Source organism: Zootoca vivipara, chromosome 12, assembly GCF_965207765.1.
Source record: "Zootoca vivipara chromosome 12, rZooViv2.hap1.1, whole genome shotgun sequence".
NCBI classification, from domain to species: domain Eukaryota; kingdom Metazoa; phylum Chordata; class Lepidosauria; order Squamata; family Lacertidae; genus Zootoca; species Zootoca vivipara.
The window spans coordinates 25,938,342-25,959,614 of NC_142595.1; the positions used below are offsets into that span (position 1 = coordinate 25,938,342).

The 21,273-nt window shown below is 46.3% G+C and overlaps 1 protein-coding gene across 3 annotated transcripts in view; it reads right to left on the reverse strand.

Moving 5' to 3' along the window:
- Positions 1-504: 504 nt before the first annotated feature.
- The window catches only part of CDK12 (cyclin dependent kinase 12), a 117,112-nt gene continuing 96,343 nt past the window's right edge, over positions 505-21,273 (reverse strand). For 2 of the 3 annotated variants that reach the window (XR_015946679.1, XR_015946677.1), the window contains one exon: positions 16,661-16,890. The gene's annotated coding sequence lies outside the window, so the exon portion shown is untranslated. Of the gene's footprint in view, positions 2,302-16,660; positions 16,891-21,273 lie in introns of those variants that run through there. The other variant, XR_015946678.1, reaches the window with a different exon arrangement.

Below are 21,273 nucleotides of genomic sequence, written 5' to 3' on the forward strand. Positions count from 1 at the left end.
AGTTCCTCTAGTTGTGTGACTAAGAAGAGAACCAAGCTTCCCTGGGGTCAGGAAAGGAAGCTAGTTCAAAGTACTTCTGACAAACTAAGGGCTGGTCAGTGAAGCCAAGAAAGCCACAAAGTGGCCCGAGGGAGAGGCTAACCAGAGCAGTAGGGATCCATGAGAGGGAAAACCCCACTGGTAGTAAGGTGGTGAGAGGCTTTGGATAAAGTGCCCTGAGGTAACCTAGAGCCAAGCCCTATCTTTTGTGAAACTGGAGGTTTAATCCCGATTTTGCTGAAAGCACAGTGGGAACCACTGTCTGGGGGTTAGAGACTCGCCCTTCACATGTGCTAGTTCAGGGATGGGGAACCGCAGGCCCGGGAGGAAGGCAAATACAGCCCTCAGTCTAGGCCCTTCTAGCAGACCCAGCCCACCTATGAAGAAGCAGCCGGTCAATAAACCTCACAATAAAATGTAGACATCCATGATCATATAAAACAAGACACAAGTTTATGGAATATCTCTGGCAGAGAGGAAAACACGGTCACGTTTATTTGGGTAAGGGTTTTCCTTGTATCTTCATTGTGCTCAATAGAAATGTAGGTACAGTTTCTGTAATGATCCTCTTTGTATCAGTGAGGAGAAGAAAAACAATGTATCCAGATGATATTCTCTAGGAGACAAAGTGGTGGCCAGTCTAATCAACATCCCACTACAGTGGTGCCTCGCTAGACGAATTTAATTCGTTCCACGGGTCTTTTCTTATAACGAAAAATTCGTCTAGCGAATCCCATAGGAATGCATTGAATTTTTTTTTGAATTTTGTTTTGCCCATAGGAACGCATTAATTGAATTTCAATGCATTCCTATGGGAAACCGCGATTCGCTAGACGAATTTTTCATAAAATGAATTCGTCTAGTGAGGCAACCTCCGCTCAAGAAATCCTTTCGTTAAGCGGAAATTTCATTAAGCAGGGCATTCGTTAAGCGAGGCACCACTGTATGTTCTTTTTCACATGGGTGTGACATAGCCATGTGGGTGAATGATTGGCAGTACACCAAAGCAGTTCATTATTATTTTTTAAAACCCACTTTAAAGATATGTGCTGAAACATCCCCTCTCCCATCTAAGCACTATTGCATGAATATTAAAAGGCCTATTTTGGAAGAAAAGAATAAAGTTGGCAAAAAATTACTTTAGCAGAAATTAAGATCAAATAAAAATGTAAGAACCGAAATGGCGCTCCTTGTCAAAGTTTAGGGGTGTAGAGCTAGGTTTACACTCCAGAACCAGGGCTCTTCAAAAAGACAGAAGAGCTGTGCTAAGGTGACTCACACCTATGGCATTTGTGCTACTCTTCTGTACTTTCCAAAAGTGTCGGATTTTCAGTGGTCTCAAAAGAGACAGAAAAACTGCCGGGGAGCCACAGGGGAACAATCTGATGGTGTGAAGTTGATGTTCCATTAAAAAAAAGCAAGCGGCTGTGTACACCCATTTACTTTCCATCCAGAGCCCTCCTGCCGCTGGTTTGGGTAGTGTATACACTATGTTAAGCAACAATCCAGATCTATCCTGTGGCTTCTTATGCAGCACTTTGTTTTGATGCACCCCCCCCCAACATACTTCAATCTGAATTGAGGAAAAGAACAAGCTAACTGCGTTTTAAGGCGGTCATTTGTGCACAGCCAGAGTGAACTAAGAGTGGTCATTCTACAGTGAACACCTATTAGGGAAGCACATGCCAACAGGTCCCATCCATGACTGGTGTCGGGGTGGGCGCCCACCCTCTGGCCATGGTAGCCTGGTCCTCACTCACAGGGATTTGGTAGTGGGCAACATGTCTCTGTGTACACCCACATGACGTAAGAACCCTCCTCTCACACACGTCTCCCAACCATCAGAATGAGGTATGGTTTGAAGGCAGCTGAGGAGGCCACCTTGAAGATCTAGGACTGGCCAGTACTTGGATGGGTGCTTGTGAATCACATTGGATTCCATGATGGGAGAAAGGTGGGATTATAAATGTAAGAAAATAATTAATTGCAAATAGCATTTTGCTCCTGAATTATTTGCTATTTACCAGAAACAACGGAGCTCCTGTGCCTGGGGATGGGAATCTTCTTGATCTCAATAGGCTCAATCAGTTTCAAAACAGGGATCACATGGTATCATCCATTCAGCCAACTGGGCTTTCTACCTTTACACACTACTTTGCTTCCATTTGCTCGATGTTGTGTGTTTTTTCCCTCCTTTGCTCAAGAAGGAGGCTTCTCCAGCATATGGTGCCTCTTCTGCTAGCTGCCTTCCAATTTTCCAAGCTACAGATTGCAATAGAAAATAAATACCTAAATGGAATAGCTCTGGTTGTATATGATAGAGCAGGTCTGTAAACAGACAGTGACCAATAGAAGAATGAGAGGCAAAAAAAGAGATCCCTTTGAAATGAGTTGGCTGCATCTCTGTCAGCCTTCCATCGCCCTCTCCCTTTCTTCCCTTCCACTCTCGGTAGTTCATCCGATGAGCAAAATCCATGGGGTCTTATGCCAACACTCTTGAGCTCAGAGTGGGAAGGGGATTTGGCTGGTTGCAAGTCCAATGGGGGCCAATTACATTTGGAAGAGCACCATGGAAAGGTGGGAGTAGCAAGAAGAACAATGCTAAAGGTCTCAGTCATGAAAGATCAAGTGGGGTTTGACTCATCTGTGCTTCCTGCTCCTCGGCCCACCTATCCAGTATACACACAGATGAGAAACCCTGGCATGGCTTCCTGTGAAGTAAAGTGATGGCTCTGGTTTGTTGTGACGTTCCGGATTGGGTCTGGTCTGTCGTAGGTCTCATATTGTGGAGTTACACATCACAGGTACCCACATTCCTACACGCAAATAACAAAAGCCAGTTTCCCCCATTCCATGACACTCTTTGTCCAAGGATTGGGACCCCAGATGGAGAAATGCAAATAGGGATGAGCTGCATCCTCAGGGCCGGGGTCGTCAAGGGCAGGTAACAGGTTCCACTCCTTCCCCATTATTATTATTATTATTATTATTATTATTATTATTATTATTATTATTATTTGTATACCACCCTTCATTCAAAGATCCCAGGGCGGTTCACAAGACACAGCAAGGTTGGCTCTTTTTCTTAATTCGGATTGAAGTCGGTTTGGGGTGTGTGTGGAATGCATCAGGACACAGTATTGCATGACAGACTTCTACTGCTCCTGTCACTTTCCGCCAGGAAAACCTGCTCTTTGTCGCTGAACTGGAGCAAAGTTCAGCTGGGTTTTCTGTGAATTGACGTTTCCTCCGATTCAGCACTAAAGAGCAGATCTTCCCCAGGGAAAGCATGGGACAAGCTGAAAACCGCTCAGGCCCATGCTTTCTACGTAGGTATGGGACAAGCAGAAGCGTGGATGAGCCTGTAGCCTTGTTTGTTTGTTTTAGTCTGGCCTGAACTAGAAGCTGAAAAGAAACACAAGAAGTCTGACTTGCCTTGTGTGCTGACCACAAAGCTATGCCTTTGGGGCCCCCTCTAGAAACAGGGGAAGCAAAATCTGTTGGGGTGCAAATGCTGTGAGACCTTCCATTCTAGGCTCAGGTTGTACAAAGCCATTTATCCTAAAGATACCACAGTCTCCTCTCTGGTGACCTTTATTCCAAGGAAATTGAATCACTGGTAAGCATTGGAACCCCTGGAGTCTCTCTGCTCTGAGACTGGGATGCACGCAACCATATCGATTTCTACTATGTCAGACTTTATCCATCTAGTTCTGTATTTTCTCCTCTAGCAGTGGCTCAGCCTGGGGTCTTGTGCGGGGAAATTCCACATCATGTGCTACCTGATCTTTTAAATTGGAGATGGGCATGGAACCTTCTTCATGCAGAACTCAGTTCTACCACTGAGCGACGACCTCCCACATGGGCCATTGGTTCTCCAAACTTCATGCTGCAACCTCAGCACCACTTTCCAGCACCCCCTACCTCCTTCCCACTTCCAAATCTGCTCTTACTCAACCAACCTCCTGAACTCTCTGCTCACTATTCTTCCTACCTCCCTTCCAACCCAATTGCTCGGCCCAAACATCCTGACTACTGCATGCCCCGGCCTTTATCCTTCTCTCCTTTTCAGAAGAGGTAGCACACAGCCCCCTCTGGTCCCTCAGTCCTGTGCGAGTTTGCCTGCAACAAACGACCAAATGTTCACGTTGCTTGCAGTGTTGAGCAGCACCCCATCACTGAACCTTGCCCTTTCCCCATGTCATTTGAATGTTTGTGAATATTCAGGGTCATCTCAACAACTCACCTGTTGGCTACGTGAATGTGCACAGAGACAAGCAACACTTGCCAGTTCTGGATGGTGAATATTTCCACCCAAATCTGTGATATTCACAGATTTCGTTCTTTGGAGAGCTGGACCCTCTTAATCCTTTCGTCTTTTCCTGGCTCCTCGCAAGCTCTGTCCCTACCCTGCCCTTCCCCTCTGATCCTTGTTGACAAAAGGGCACAGACTGCCACTGGTAGCTTATTTCTCGCTTGTGTTTGTGTGTAACTTGAAACCCAGGAGGTGACTAAACCCGTTTCCTGTTCTAAGCTCCCTGAATATCTCTGGAGCTTCCACTGCAAAGTTAACATCTGTTATTTCAGCTGTAATCCCATTAATATGGCAACAATCTCGTCAAGCACTGAGAGAGCACAGAAAAATAAGACTTGTGTGTGTGTGTGTGTGTGTGTGTGTGTGTGTGTGTGTGTGTGTGTGTTGGGTGCACACTATATTCACCCAGCGCCTTTGCATACAGGCAGACGGAACCAGTTTTACAAGATCCCAAATCCCCTCCCCATCTTACGCTTACTTCAACTTCCTCACTGGATTGATTTTGCACATAATCTTCTGAATGTATTCAGGGAGATCTACAGATCTGCGTGAGCTGTGCCAACAAACTGCAGACGCCATCCCATAAATCAGGCTCTCTCTACTTTCACTTGAAGTTTCTAGATCTCATGGGATGAATGAAGTGGGAGGAATTTGAAATCACACCATCAGTTTCGCTTTCTACTGCAGCTAGGAAGGGATTGCCCCCCCCCAAATAAACTCTGCTCAAAATTTCTCTTCAGAATATACCGCAGATATTCCCATGATATTCAGATATCTGTCCAAGCCGATACTTGAACAAATGCTTGATTAACTGACATACACTAGCAGTACGTGATTCTGATAAAGGTTTCTTATTTGATATTTGACAGCAAGAGTGCTGGATTTGTACTGGAGAGACCCAGTTTTCACTCAGATATGAAAACTGAATTTGGCATGGATCACAGACAACCCTCTCACCATGGATTAGGTGACAGAGAATGAATAATGGATAGTCTTCGATTTATACATTCTCTTCCCCACATCTCCCCCTTTACACCTTTTGCTTTCACTTTAGAACACAGCTCAGCCAAATGGCACCAGAGGCTTCATTGCCACAATGCAAAATAGACAGCTTCTGTAAGTGAGTCAAGCTGTATACTGCTAGGGTAGACAAAACAAAACTTATTTAGAAATGGACACCAAGTAAGTAGAGTGGAGAGGATCTCTTACTCACCCTGGAACATGATGATAGGGATTCTCCTCTGGGCTGGTTCAAGTATATACTTTCCTCAACAGATGTGTGTAAGACCAAGGTAGGACATGCATTTGTAAATGAGACACCACAGATACCATAGAGAAAAGTTTTTTTATTATTGCAAGCTGCCTCGAGTTTGTTTTTTGAACGACACTGAGGGTTATTGTTCAGACTGGGGGAGTTAATTCTCTTTAGTTAAAATAAAAACAAAAACAAATATATGTTCAAAACTAAATCTCCAAGCTCTATGGTAGCTGAAATGCTATACAGCAGGGGTCCCCAAACTAAGGCCCAGGGGCCGGATGCGGCTCAATCGCCTTTTCAATCCGGCCCACGGACGGTCCAGGAATCAGCATGTTTTTACATGAGTAGAATGTGTCCTTTTATTTAAAATGCATCTCTGGGTTATTTGTGGGGCCTGCCTGGTGTTTTTACATGAGTAGAATGTGTCCTTTTACTTAAAATGCATCTCTGGGTTATTTGTGGGGCATAGGAATTCATTCATATATTTTTTTTCAAAATAAAGTCCGGCCCCCCACAAGGTCCGAGGGACAGTGAACTGGCCCCCTGCTGAAAAAGTTTGCTGACCCCTGCTATACAGTCATACCTCGGTTTAAGTACACTTCGGTTTGAGTACTTTCAGTTTAAGTACTCCGCAGACCTGTCGCTTCAGGTTAAGTACGGACTTCCAGAACCATTTACAGTCATACCTCGGGTTAAGTACACTTCAAGTTAAGTACTCTGTGGACCCGTCTGAAATTGATTAATCCACTTTCCATTACTTTCAATGGGAAAGTTCACTTCAGGTTAAGTACAGACTTCCAGAACCAATTGTGTACTTAAACGAAGGTACCACTGTACTCTCCAATAAAGTCAGGTACACAGTCGGCTGCCAGTTATCAACAGCGGTTGCACTGAGTGGCAAGAAATCAAATGGTAGACATGCCAATGTGTGGAGGAAAACCTTAAACATGCAGCAGAGTTTCCAAAAATAGACCAAAGGTAATAGTACTTCTCACTCACTCACTTCCATACATCACTACTGGGCAAACCATAGCTTTAACTATACGGACCTTTGTTGGCAAGGTGATGTGAGAGCTGGACCATAAAGAAGGCTGATCGCCGAAGAATTGATGCTTTTGAATTATGGTGCTAGAGGAGACTCTTGAGAGTCCCGTGGACTGCAAGAAGATCAAACCTATCCATTCTGAAGGAAATCAGCCCTGAGTGCTCACTGGAAGGACAGATCGTGAAGCTGAGGCTCCAATACTTTGGCCACCTCATGAGAAGAGAAGACTCCCTGGAAAAGACCCTGATATTGGAAAAGATGGAGGGCACAAGGAGAAGGGGACGACAGAGGATGAGATGGTTGGACAGTGTTCTCGAAGCTACGAACATGAGTCTGACCAAACTGCGGGAAGCAGTGCAAGACAGGAGTGCCTGGCGTGCTCTGGTCCATGGGGTCACGAAGAGTCGGACATGACTAAACGACTAAACAACTACAATAGTACTTCATCCAGCAGAGCTTTACTTGTGCTGAATGAGTGTAATGGTCAGAAATCCAAATACATTCAGGACTGGCACAGTCCATAAGAAATCCAGTTGCAGCACTTACAACAACTTATAAACTTATAACAAGACTAAACCTTAACACTAAGCATACTATGTACAGAATACCACACCAGAAGGAAGGGCGATAGAAAGAGAAAGTAAATCCCAGACTCCTTCTGGCCTATATTTATAGTCCGCATGACCTTATTTGAAAGAGATAAGAGAACTAGTTCAAGCCAGCTTCCCAGAAGGTATAACCCAAACAATCATAACCCTTCTACCTGCTTCTCTCACACAGAGAAGCTTCTAGAATCCTCTTGTATTAATCAGAACAGGAAAGATCTCCACACATCAGATCAATACTTTCTGCACTAAGAAATGCAAACTGATAGGATGGGCACCTGCCAACCTGCCCTTTGAGCATGCACAAAATATACCCATTGCCCTTTTGCTAGGAAATGCCATCCCTTTGATTTCCCCAGGGCTGTAGCAAAGGCCTCAGATAATTGCTTCAACACGAAGAACATAAATGGCGATGGTCAGCAACAGAGCCGTCTTAAGTGGGTCGGGCGCCCTGGCGCCGTGGTGCGTGGATCGCTCCGCCGCCCCCGCCCCGTTTCTTCCCGTAGCTGGTGGGCGGGCGCAGCATGCAGCGTGATTTTCACGCGGCTTCGCAGTGCAGCGCCCCCCCCGCCCGCCCTGCTGCCCCGCGCCACCCAGCCTACCCCTAGAGCCGGCCCTGGTCAGCAATCTGAGCCAGTTCAACCCTTTCCTTCCAAACCCAAAAAGGCCAGCTGAATCAGCTCTGACCCCGGGTCTATTCCATTTCGGTATCACCCATCATGCATTAAAGCAGAGGCCAGCTGTGTGCCAGATGTCCAAAGAGGGACAGCGAGCCCACCATAGCACAACAGCAGATGTTGGTCCTCTGTGACAGTCTCATCTCTTCTAATCCCTTAAGATTGGCTTAAACCTCAAATCGGTTTTTAATTAATTATTTTAAAACTGTCCTATAAACAGCATTCATTATTCCAGCTTGTGGTGGTGGTGAAGGATAAAGTCTACATATCAGAATGTAGCTGGGAGGTGAGAGGAAGACAAGGAACAGTCAAGTGTACCATTTCTCTTCCCCACCCCCCACTCCAGAGGCCAAGAGCTGTGCATGCACCAGAGTGTTCATGCACATGTGGGTCACACAGATCCACTTCCCCCACAGGTGCTTTGGTACGCAGTCATCCATACACTGGACTTTCAACTGAACTCTGCCTCAATCCCAATGTTTCTCTGTCCACACTGTTTAATATTATCATTTAGTTACGGTACTCCTTTTATATCCCAACTTTTTATCCAAGGAGCTTAAGGTGGCCTATATGGTTCTCCCCAGCTCTATTTTTCTAGAAAGAGAGGTGCCGGAACTCACCACAAACACCTCCCTCGTTCTCTTCGAATGGCGATGGTGCCCACCTGAGAGGTGCTGGAACTGAGTTCCAGCTTGATGTTGTTGTTTAGTCGTTTAGTCGTGTCCGACTCTTCATGACCCCATGGACCAGAGCACGCCAGGCACTCCTGTCTTGCACTGCCTCCTGCAGTTTGGTCAGACTCATGTTGGTAGCTTCGCGAACACTGTCCAACCATCTCATCCTCTGTCATCCCCTTCTCCTTGTGCCCTCCATCTTTCCCAACATCAGGGTCTTTTCCAGGGAGTCTTCTCTTCTCATGAGGTGGCCAAAGTATTGGAGCCTCAGCTTCACAATCTGTCCTTCCAGTGAGCACTCAGGGCCGATTTCCTTCAGAATGGATAGGTTTGATCTTCTTGCAGTCCATGGGACTCTCAAGAGTCTCCTCCAACACCATAATTCAAAAGCATCAATTCTTCGGCGATCACCCTTCTTTATGGTCCAGCTCTCACTTCCATACGTCACTATTGGGAAAACCATAGCTTTAACTATACGGACCTTTGTCGGCAAGGTGATGTCTCTGTTTTTTAAGATGCTGTCTAGGTTTGTCATTGCTTTTCTTCCAAGAAGCAGGTGTCTTTTAATTTTGTGACTGCTGTCACCATCTGCAGTGATCATGGAACCCAAGAGTTTCAGCTAGTTCTGGTATAAAAAAAGTCCTGGTTCTCCCCGCCTCATTTAACCCCCACAGGCTGAGTGGCAGTGATTGGTCCAAGGTCACCCAGGGAGTGTGATGGCCAAAATGGGGATTCGTTCGAACCCTGGTCTCCTAGGTCTTAGTCCAACACGCTAGCCATCACAGCACATGCCATCATCCCCCTGCAGTCTGAAGTTTGACAGCCTGGGCACAAGTAGCCCTTGTGCCCCTCCAGATTGTGTGTGTTTATACATGCACATGGGCACTTATATGTCTTGCAGGTCTGCAGGTCGTTGTCACTACACACACACACACACACACACACACACACACACACACACACACCGCCCTATACACGAAGGTCTCAGGGTGGTTCAAAAGAGTACATTGGTGCTGGATTTATGCTGGACAGTCCACACCAGGTATCCCCAGACTTCGGCCCTCCAGATGTTTTGGACTACAATTCCCATCATCCCTGACCACTGGTCCTGTTAGCTAGGGATTATGGGAGTTGTAGGCCAAAACATCTGGAGGTCTGCAGTTTGGGGATGCCTGGTCCACACCTTGCTCTGCTTTAGTTGCTCTGAAATCCTTTCCCCATGTGACTGCATTATTTCCTTCTGGAGCGAACAACCAAGCCCAACATTTGTGGTATAAACAGTTGCAGGATTTCAGCAGGGCATGAACTGCTTGCAAACAGAGTAGTAGTAACTGTCCAACCTTAAACTTTTGCAGGCTCAAACAGTATTGAAAGGCAAGGTCGTGCACAACCAACCCAGCAGAAATCATCATGGATGTCTTGCCCCCCACCAGAAAATTTCTGGAGGGATGCCTTCTCAGAGAGAAGTGGGTCAGAGTGACTAAGCCAAAGCCCTAGAAAGCAGAATTCACCCAGGAAGAAAGTGAGAGGTGACTCAGTCCTCTTGCCTGCTCCTAATTAAACTCCACAGGACTATAAATCTTTCTGCCAGCCCCCATAACCCCCACCACAAAGTAATTGAGAGAAAGAGAAACATATACAACTTTCAAATAATTACATTAACCTGGCTTCCCCTTTGATTACTGCAACAATTAAGCCTATTTAAAGTTAGAGCCGGTCAGATTAGTCCAGGGGATGCAATATGATCCTGGCCCCCTCCCCGCAAAAAGAGCAAATGAACTCCTGCCAAATTAATCACATTTCCCGCTCCAAACAGATGTGACAATAATCCTAATTCTGATCCTTTTTGGTGGCAGGAATCTGGAGCTACGCACCCAGAGACACCACCGCATCGGACAGATGTCACGAAAGGCTGGCGGATGGGTGGGGTAAGGGGGAAATCAGGTGGGTTTTAGGAGGATACCATTCCTGCAAGAAAGGCACACACCCAATAAAGGAAAAGAACATTAAAATAGCCTTCCTTAACGTTCCATGTTCAAAGCTATGTAAGCTAGTTGAAGTCAGTCTCCGACAGGCCTCATGAACATTGCCAGGGGTCTTGTAACACCACTGATTAAACTTATTTCCTTCGGCTAAGCCCAGTGTCCGGCTTGACAGAGGACAGTTTTCTATCCGAGGGGCTGACAGAGCCAAGTCCTCTATTTGAAGGACCGGTGGAGCAGAAGGCAAGGAGGACAGCAGTACTGGAGCCCACAGCCAATGGCAATGTGAAGCTGCCTCTCTCACCTGTTAGCGGCACCTGCCAGACTGAGGAGGCACAGAGAAGGTTACCTGGTGACCCTCTCCTCCTCGATGGTGAGCCGTGATGTGTTTCCATAGGTAATAGTAATTATCGTCGAAACTGGTGTGTGCAAAACGTAGGCTAATCTGTGTCCTCTTTTGGCCTTTCTTTCGGCAAATCCTTTCTTCTGCTTTGGGTCATGTGGCTAGCAGCATTGTCAAAACCAGGGCTGCATTGTAAAAATCACAGGCAGAGCCCGAGACTGGGCTACTGATGGTGGTTGAGGCCACATGTGAAACCTTCCCAGTCTGGAAGCACCCCAAGGAACAACACCTGTTCCAACTTACCCATTCCCTCTTCCCAAATGCAGACGTCCTGCAAATCATTTCCTGCCAATCAGTACAATTTCTGCGCCTTTGCTTGGTTTTCTTCCAACAGTGCAAATTTTGAACTAGAAAGTTAGAAGACTTCCGGCGTATAAGACGACTGGGCATATAAGACGACCCCCAACTTTTCCAGTTAAAATATAGAGTTTGGGATATACGGTACTCGCCGTATAAGAAATACGACCTGGTGTATAAGACGACCCCCGACTTTTGAGAAGATTTTCCTGGGTTAAAAAGTAGTCTTATACGCAGGAATATACAGTATTTTATTTTATTTTTAAAAAGGTCAAAGTCTAGACACTTTTGTGACTTGCAGAATCGCCCTGCCATGCCACCTTTTGGCTTAACTGTCAAGCATCTGAATGAATTGTCTGGAGCCTTGGTCTGATTGCAGGCAAAGGCCAGCCCCACAGCTAGAGATTTTATTTATCTGCCCTGTTGCATTTATAGCCCACCGTTTGTCCTCCAAAGGAGCTCAAGGTGGACTGCATGGTTCCCCCTGACCCCATTTAATCCCCACAACAACACTGTGAGGTAGGTTAGGCTGAGAGACATGTGGCAAGTATCAAGAGGGAAGTAGCTGGCGTTGGGTTAAGGCAGTCAATACGTCGACCTAGGCTGTAGGTACACAGAAGGTCTTACAGCAGGCCTCCCCAAACTTCGTCCCTCCAGATGTTTTGGACTACAATTCTCATCATCCTTGACAACTGGTCCTGTTAGCTAGGGATCATGGGAGTTGTAGTCCAAAACATCTGGAGGGCCGCAGTTTGGGGATGCCTGTCTCACAGTATAGCTTTATAGTGAGCAGTGGCGTGGGATTGGCTCCCTGAAATCACCTGATTCCATGGGCCAAGAGGATTGTGGGCTTTGGTGTTAATGTTCTTGACTTGGGCTGCCTGCATTTCTGGGTCAGTGGCTGCAATTGCATAGGAAGCAGAGAATTGGGTGCCCAATGGACAGGACTCTTAGCTGACATCTCTTTGTGACTGACACCACCACAAGAGCAGGGCATCTTTCAGACATCATGTGCGCAACCAGCTCTGACACGGAAGTCCCTGTTTGTGACCTGGGAGGTGGTGCCCTTGGAATTTTATGTGTATTGAATTTGAACACCCACCTGCCCCCCCCCCCCAAAATGGCCAGGAAGGAGCCCTGCTGGTGATAGTGTGCAGAACACAATGTATGCAGAGTTCTCTGCACAGACTATTAGCCATCACACAGCTGCCTCTGTTGTGTGGTACTGGCAGTTTAGCAGGAAAAAAACCCAAAATAAAACCTTAAAAAAAGGCAAATTAGGAGGATATCTGTTCAGGTTTTTGCAAGCAAATGCTAAGAGGAAGGACTTGCTTGAAATTTGCAAAAATTCAGCTCCGTTCTATCCCTAAAGCCAGTCATTCAATACCATTGACAAAGGTGGGGTGGGGGCGGGAGGAGAGCAAGCTATCTTTTTATGATCCTTGGTTTCAAACGACATTTTCTTGTATTTCTGGGCTCTATACCCGCACAGGAAAATGAGGCTGGCTAATGTACTCACCCATACAAGAGGCCTTTGACTGCTACCAGATATGATTAGGAGTTCCTGATTATTTTCTGGCCCTCCACTGCATAAATCTCTCATTCCTCAAATGCAGCCCAAAACGACCAAGGTTCAAGACCACAAGCTTTTCAGTGCTGGAGTTTGTGCCAAACTGAAAGTCATTGACAGGGGAGTCATTCTTCCTAACAGAGGGTTAAATGAAGTCTGTGGGAAATGCACTCCGCACATGCTTTTAAACCTTCTTTTCCTTATGATTACTTCATATTGCATTTTTCAGACCCATTGGGTAGCAAGGTAGATCAAAGGGCTTATCTCTCCAACCCCATAACTCATTCTCACTTTGAGTGCTCAGGGAGGACAGAAAAAGCAGGAGAATTTGGAGAGAGTCCACTGAGAATATCTTGTCCTCGGCTCCACAAAACTGTGAATCTGGCACTCGTGTGGCACAATGGCATGTGAGGAAGCTTGACATGGGCATATCAAGTCAATGCTTATTCTGGGTGCTCTAGTAAACACAAAACCTGTAGGAAAAATGAAGCAAAATCCTGATGAATCCAATTTCACAAGGTTGGCCTCCTTCCACTCAGACTGCCGGCTCCTCAAGGGCAAATTGCTGAGTAGACAGGGAGGTTGTATGAATTTTCAGAAGGCCTGGGAGGTCTCAATCTGTTATCATTGTGTTGTGGTTGGAGATTTCCTCTTTGGGAAGCTTCATCTTCCAAGCAAGCTCGGAGAATCTCTTTTGGCTGGTTCTTCTCCTTCCTTCCCCCCACCTCCCCGTCGCACCCCAAAATCACAAACTGCTTCTTGCCCGCCCTGCCCTATTTTTAGAAGTATTGTTCAGTGAAGAATGCTTGGTGGTTACAAGAGAGAAGGTTGCCTGCCACCCACCCCAATTATTCAAATAAACACAACTGGTGAGGTGGGCAAGGCAGAAGAACCGTACCAGGCAATTTCTTAGAGAAAGCAGTTACAAAAAGATTAGGAAAGAGGGGGGGGGGAGAGAGAAAAAGACAGGGAGGGGGAGGAGAGAGAGAGAAAGAGAGAGAGAATAAAAGGTTATTCACATCTTTGAAAGGTACCTCGGGGAGCATTTGCCGCAAATGTCTATTGGCTCTTTTTTATTAAAGTTGCCAAAAAAATTGTGTTAGCTAATGGATTCTTAATTCTGTCGGAAAATGGGCGCAGGAAAATTATGCCATTCATCTTGTATTGGTTCGAAATCACATCTGACATCTAATCGATCATGGTGCGCAACATTAACTCTTTGGATTGGGACCAACTTTCTCTCTTCTCTCCCCACCCCACCTCCTCCTCCTCCTCCTCCCCACCACCTCCTTGCTGTGTGCTCCCTCCGTCTCTCTTTGTGTCTCAGTTTAACTGCTTACTGCTGCTGTTTTGCACCCATCCAAAGGTTCTTTTTTAAAAGTTTTTTTTAATTTAAAAAAACCTGGTATGTGCCTTGTGCTGTGTGTGTGTGTGTGTGTGTGTGTGCTCGTTCCGCAGCATTATTTTCATTCCTCATTTGCTGACAGATTGTGATGTTGCGTTATCATCAATTCTTCCCCCCCCCTCCACCCCTTTTGATGCACATTTGAACTTCTATCTGCCTCCTCCTCAATGCTCCTCCTTTGACCTTTAATTGACCTTGTGCCCTCCATCCTTCCTTACAAGGAGAGACAACAGAGAAAACAGACTGGAATCTTTCCTTGAACAGGATGCTAGGTTTGTGTCCTGTCTCCGTCTCTCCCCCCCCCCCCCGCTTCAATTCCAGGGCCATATAATCCCCTACCCCAGCAAGAGGCCCTGCTCTTCTCTCTGTTAAAGAATTATTGTTATTTTCAGAGCTTTTTTCCAGCTGGAATTCGCTGGAGCTCAGTTCCGGCACCTCTCAGGTGGGCGCCATTCCCATTATAAAAGAACAAGGGTGTTCTGGGGAGTTCTGGCACCACTTTATCTAGAAAGCAGCTATTGCTATTATTATTATTATTATTATTATTATTATTATTATTATTATTATTATTTCTATACCTAAATAATGTACATTTTATCTTAAGCATGTTGCACTGTGTGCTGCATTCACAGTCAAGACAGCTTTAAAAAATTAGTTGTACTTCAACAGACCTCTTCTCCTCTCAGTCAGAGTCTTCCGCTCTCCTTTTCAATGGATGCACTGAAGAGGCAACTGTAGTCTATATGAGAGATGGATTACAGAAACATATCCAACATTTCCCTCGCATGTTTATATCACACCTAAATATATGTATATTACATTATTAGAAGTAAAGGAAAGAAAGGGGAACAAAGACATATTTTGCTATGTTAAAGGTAAAGGGACCCCTGACCATTAGGTCCAGTGGCGGACGACTCTGGGGTTGCGGCGCTCATCTCGCTTTACTGGCCGAGGGAGCCAGCGTACAGCTTTCGGATCATGTGGCCAGCATGACAAAGCCGCTTCTGGCGAACCAGAGCAACGCACGGAAACGCCGTTTACCTTCCCGCCGGAGCGGTACCTATTTATCTACTTGCACTTTGACGTGCTTTCGAACTGCTAGGTTGGCAGGAACAGGGACTGAGCAACGGGAGCTCACCCCATCGCAGGCATTCGAACCACCAACCTTCTGATCGGCAAGCCCTAGGCTCAGTGGTTTAACCCACAGTGCCACCCGCGTCCCTGTCTCTTGGGGTAGGGGGTGGGTAAATAACCTCCCCGCTGCCCCCCAGCCCCAAATTACTTTGGTTTGTGCGAAATGCACTATGTTTGCAACAGAAGCAGTGTCTCGTCAGAAGGCCTGTAGAAATCCAATGCTTTGCACAGTAAATGGATTGTGGAGAAATGATCATTGAGTCTTCTCTCTCCCAAAGAAATCTGATCCCGGAATGGTTGCTCTGAAATCTCTTTGTAAAAGGTGAAGGAAAACAAATTCGCTATGCAAAAATATCCCCTCCTCTAAGGTTTTTGCATTTCCTTAATGAGCATTGGTGGTTGGTGGCTACTAGTTATCACCCAGATCTCTCCAGGTGAGGTTGGCGCTCAGAGGAGAAACACCCTGGGCAGTTGGAATGCAGCCAGCAAAGAAGATAGAAGTCCTGTGTGTGTGTGTGCGCGCACACACACACGCATGTGCACACGCTGCAGCTGGCTAGCAGGAAGGAGCCATTACTCTGCGGGCATGGTGTTTGCTTTTAGGGGGAAACGAATGGTACCTGAAGATGAGCCGTGTCTGCCTGCACGGTTCCCTGCTTCCTTATGTGCAGCCTGCATATTTGTAAATAAACAGATGGCATGAAAATGCCATTTAATCCCTGGTATTTCCTTCTCCCAAGGTAACTGACCATGTAAGAAAAGCACCTTTCCCCCTCAACCCCAAAACTTTCCATTGCTCGACAAAAGCGGGGTGTGCGAAAAAGATGAAAGCAGCAGTAGCAGTCAGTGGGTAGAGCAGAATAGTTTCTAAAAGGCACAGCTGCTCAGCATCCAAAGGGGACAGAGCTGCCATTACCACTGTGTGCAACCCCTTCATCTGGCATCCACGCAAACAAGGTGAGAGAATCTGGAGGGGGCAATCTGGAGGGGGTGATGATGGGGCATTTTCAGTCCTCAGATCTAAACCCAGATTCAGCAGCTTCTGGACACTGTTTCCATGTGGCTGTGATCCTACAAGCACATTGTACCTGGGAAGAGGTCTCATGGATCTCAGTGGGCCTCGCTTCTGAGTAGACACAGAACCGCAGAATTACAGAGTTGGAAGGGACCACGGGGGTCTGTTAGAATATCGGGGTGTAAAGCCCAATATTCTTCCTCTTGCCACTGGCTTCGGTAAAGAAGACAGCAAACAATCGTAGCTTTTTAACTACGTTTATTAGAGAGCGATTATTAAGTGTGTAGTACTTCATCACTCTCCAGTCAAAAGTGAAAGTAGAAAACAGAACAAAGAAACATCGCATGACAGGAGATCAAGTTACAGTGTCTCCTGTGTGTGGGAAAATACAGCGGTCTTATAAAGTAAACAATCAGTCACATGCCGCTTTTTCCCCTTGCATAGGATTTATGCTAACAACTCCCCTGAATCCTGAAATGGAAAAAGATGCAAATGTGAGAGCATCATTAAGAGAGGTGAACAGACAGTTGTCATAAACAAAAGTAGGACTTTCCTGCTGTGGAACTCTGTGGAACTTTTTTTCCTTGCATAGGATTTATGCTGACATGCTTAGGATGAGCACCGCTAGTGTCTTACTCTCTTCTCCTCCACCCCCCCTCCTTTTCTTTTTTTCCTTTGCAAGATGTCTCTTGCAGTGTGTGCATGTAGTGCAAAGTGGGGGGGGGGCGGTTTGAGGTGGCAAAATAAATAAATAAAGGGAGGCCTTATGGTGCCCGCCGATCTGAACTCCGAGACGCCTAAAGGCAAATGTTAATGCAACAGCAACTCTGAGAAGAAGGAATCTAAATGAGTGAAGAGGGGCAGCTACAGCCATATGTCAGGAAGGCCCAAGGATGCATTGGGGGTGGGGAGTGGGGTGGGGGGTGGGCTCTGACGTCCGCCAACCAAGCTGGGCTTCATCGCCATGGCAGAGCACTACGGGAGCCAGCCTTTGAAGGAAACAGATACACGTAGCTCAGTGACAGTTGTGGCTGGTCCGTTTGAGCAAGTGGGGCACACCGCCTCACCCACCTCAGTCGGCCCTCGGCCAGCCCCCTCACCTGCTCTGCCCTCTTCCCTACATCCAGTCCAGGGGATGACACACAGACTCTCCAGGTGTCCAGGTGTGACTCTCCAGGGACAGTCCTGGATTTAAAGAAGCCGTCCCCATTTCTGATTCAATCCTGGAATATGCCGCTATTCCTTAGGATGCCCCTATTTTCATCTGAGAAATGTTGGAGGGTATGGAGGACCCCCTAAGCCAAAGAGATAAGTACCACTGTATTCCGCTCTGGTCAGACCTCACCTGGAGTACTGTGCCCAGTTCTGGGCACCACAGTTCAAGAAGGATACTGACAAGCTGGAACGTGTCCAGGGGAAGGCAACCAAAATGGTCAAAGGCCTGGAAACGATGCCTTATGAGAAACAGCTTAGGGAGCTGGGCATGTTTAGCCTGGAGAAGAGAAGGTTAAGGGGTGATATGATAACCATGTTCAAATATATTAAAGGATGCCATATAGAGGAGGGAGAAAGGTTGTTTTCTGCTGCTCCAGAGAAGCGGACCCGGAGCAATGGATTCAAACTACAAGAAAGAAGATTCCACCTAAACATTAGGAAGAACTTCCTGACAATAAGAGCTGTTCGACAGTGGAATTTGCTGCCAAGGAGTGTGGTGGAGTCTCCTTCTTTGGAGGTCTTTAAGCAGAGGCTTGACAGCCATCTGTCAGGAATGCTTTGATGGTGTTTGATGGCAGGGGGTTGGACTGGATGGCCCTTATGGTCTCTTCCAACTCTACGATTCTATGATTCTAAGTAACTGTACAACCTTTAGAAGATACCTGAAGGCAGCCCTATATATAGGGAAGCTTAAAAAATGTTTAATGTTATGTTATGTTTTTATATATGCTGGAAGTGGCTGGGGCAATCCAGTCAGATGGGCGGGGTATAAATAAAACGATAACATATTCAACAGGTGCAACTTTGACTGCTAAGGTGGAGGGAAACGACACCTATAGAATTTCTTCTAAACACACAGCTGTCCACAAGAACCTCTAGGAGGGACGTGGTTCCCTGGTCACAACTAATTTTCTGAATGATCTCAGAAACCATTCATTCATTTCTCAGGTGTGAGCACCGAGGGCAGCTCACTGAATTCCGCCAGATACCTGCCGGGGGCTCACCCACGCAATCCTTCAGCACACCTGTTTGCTTTTGCAACGGGGATATTAAAAATAACAGCTCCAGTCACAGACTCTCAACGGTTGACTTAGGAACACCTGCTTTTTAAAAATAAATAAATAAATCAGCCAAAGCCATAGCAATTGAAACCAGTGGGCTCTGTATCTTTTTGGATACCTAGCGAGGAAAGTTCTGCCAGCTTGCAAATTCTATTGCACTGGAGGAGGAAGAGGACTGACAATAGGAAATCACATTATAGCGCTATGCAAACAGCATTTGTGGAATTCAAAACCACAAGAAATAGCAACGAGGACCCGTGGCTTACACTCCTTTCACGGGGATTAGGCCAATTCACGTGGAATAAGGCAATCGGCAACTATTCACCATGCAGAACTTCCAGGCTTAGGTTAAGACAGTCTACTTTTGAATACCAGTCACTGTGGCTCAGATTGTGTGTGGTCTTCATGCCCTGCCCTATGAGCCTCACAGAAGCATCTGCTTGGGCACTGTGGAAAGCAGGATGCTGGGCGAGACGAACCTTTGGTCTGATCCAACAGGCCTCTCGAGTTCTCCAGACCAGGAGAAGCAGAATGAATTATGCAAGGCAAAATGTGTGCTTGAGCTGCATAATTTATAACGGGTGGCAGAATCCCGCCTTTCTCGAAGCAGAGTTTGGGTTACCGCGATTCATGGTTCAGGTGGCTGACCCAGCTCACAACTGCTCTCAGGTCCTATCTGACCCCCATAGGGACAAGCGCTGGCCCACAGGTGGGCTTCAGGTAGCCAGGTGAAAAAGAGGGCAGGGCTCCTGCACTTTGAGTGCTCGTGCAGTGGAGGGCGCTTCAGCGAGAGCAGCATGCCGCAGAAGACTTAACTTGCTGCAAATTCTCTCTTCTGCACAAATCTTAAAGGGGTCCCTGCTTGCTTTTGAATGGCAACCAGTGATTTCACAGAACCGCAGAGCAATGAGCAATATTCGCTACATTGCCCCACCAACCTCAGTCTGCCTTCAGCCAGCCTCCACCTGCCTCCCTTTCTACTCCCAGGGTGGCCTTGCCTGCCAGCTTCCTCCTCCTCCTCCTCAGTCCCTGTGGAACTCAGCAGGGAGCAGGATAGAGACGGAACTCAAATGAGTTGGCTCCGCCTTTCATTGGCTCTGGCTCCCCCTACTGTTCGCCTCCCTGCCTTTTGCCCTACCAGCGCGCCAGCCACCACTGATTTGGAACCAACTCAGGATTTTTCCTTCTCCCAGAAGGCACAGATGGTATTGAAAGCACAATCACTGCCCTGATAGCATCACAAGCACAAAGCATGACTGATGTCCAGAGTGGTCCAATGGGTGGGAAATCCCACATTTAAAAATGAATAAGTGTGGAAGTACCCTAATCTCACTTATCTGACAGTAATGCCCATTGGATTCAATGGGACATGGTTAGAATGGCATCCTACGTGGTGAAGACTCTAGTCGGACTTACTTCTGAGTAGACACACATACAGGTGAATCTCTGAAAATTAGAATATCATTGAAAAGTGCAATTCTTTCAGCAATGCATCTTATTATTTTTTATTTTGATTAATTTTAACAAATGCTTTCTTTTGGAAATTCCACAGTAATAAAACAAATAGTTACAATAATACAAAAATAAACATCGCTATTACATTTCATTAATTCCATTCCATTTATAATTGACCCGCCTAACGACAAATAATTACAATTACAACAAATAAAGGCTTGACATATCTTGCTTTGCATGTCATGCATCTATCTCATATATTGGTTTCACCTTTTAAGTTGCGTTACTGTAATAAATGCACTTTTCGGTGATATTCTAATTTTCCAAGTTTCACCTGTATGAATGCTCGCTTAGGCAGACACTCGCTTACCTAGGAGTAAGCTCTATTGCAAACCATTACTTTTGAAAAGCAAAAGTATAGGACTGTGATGTTAATGGGTTGGGGATAACAGAAAAGGAATTGAAGACATGGAATCTATTGCTGGAAGTGAGTGGGTAGGAAACATAGAAAACCACAACTTGTATAACCAATCCTATCAGTCATTGAAAGGGCAGTGCTTTCGGCAGTCAGACACCTGCTCAAGAGGAATGGTCTGAATGGCAGCAGAGCTCAGTCTCAGGCATAGCTGCCAAGTTATCCCTTTTTTACAGGGATTTTCCCTTATGCTGAATAGGCTTCCTCGCGAGAAAAGGGAAAACTTGGCAGCTATGGTCTCAGGTGATGTCTCTGGAGTGGGCAGACCAGGAAGTAGGTAGCTCCAAGGTCATGGTAGAACTCTTTGCAAGTCCTTGGCTGTGTCCACACTCCTGTTTACTATGCATTCACTGTCAGTGCTGGGTGTTTAATCCGTGTTCACACAGAATGCATATGTATGCTGTACTTTGTCATAAAATATAGCCGTCCCTTGGATCCTGAACACTTTGGTACTTGTCCGTTTTGGCTCCCAAACGCCGCAAACCCAGAAGTGAGTGTTCCAACTTGCGAACGTTCTTTGGAACCTGAACATCCGGCGGGGCTTCCACTCCTTCCGATTGGCTGCAGGAGCTTCCTGCAGCCAATCGGAAGCCATGCTTTGGTTTCCGAATGTCAAATGGACTTCTGGAACGGATTCTGTTCGACTTC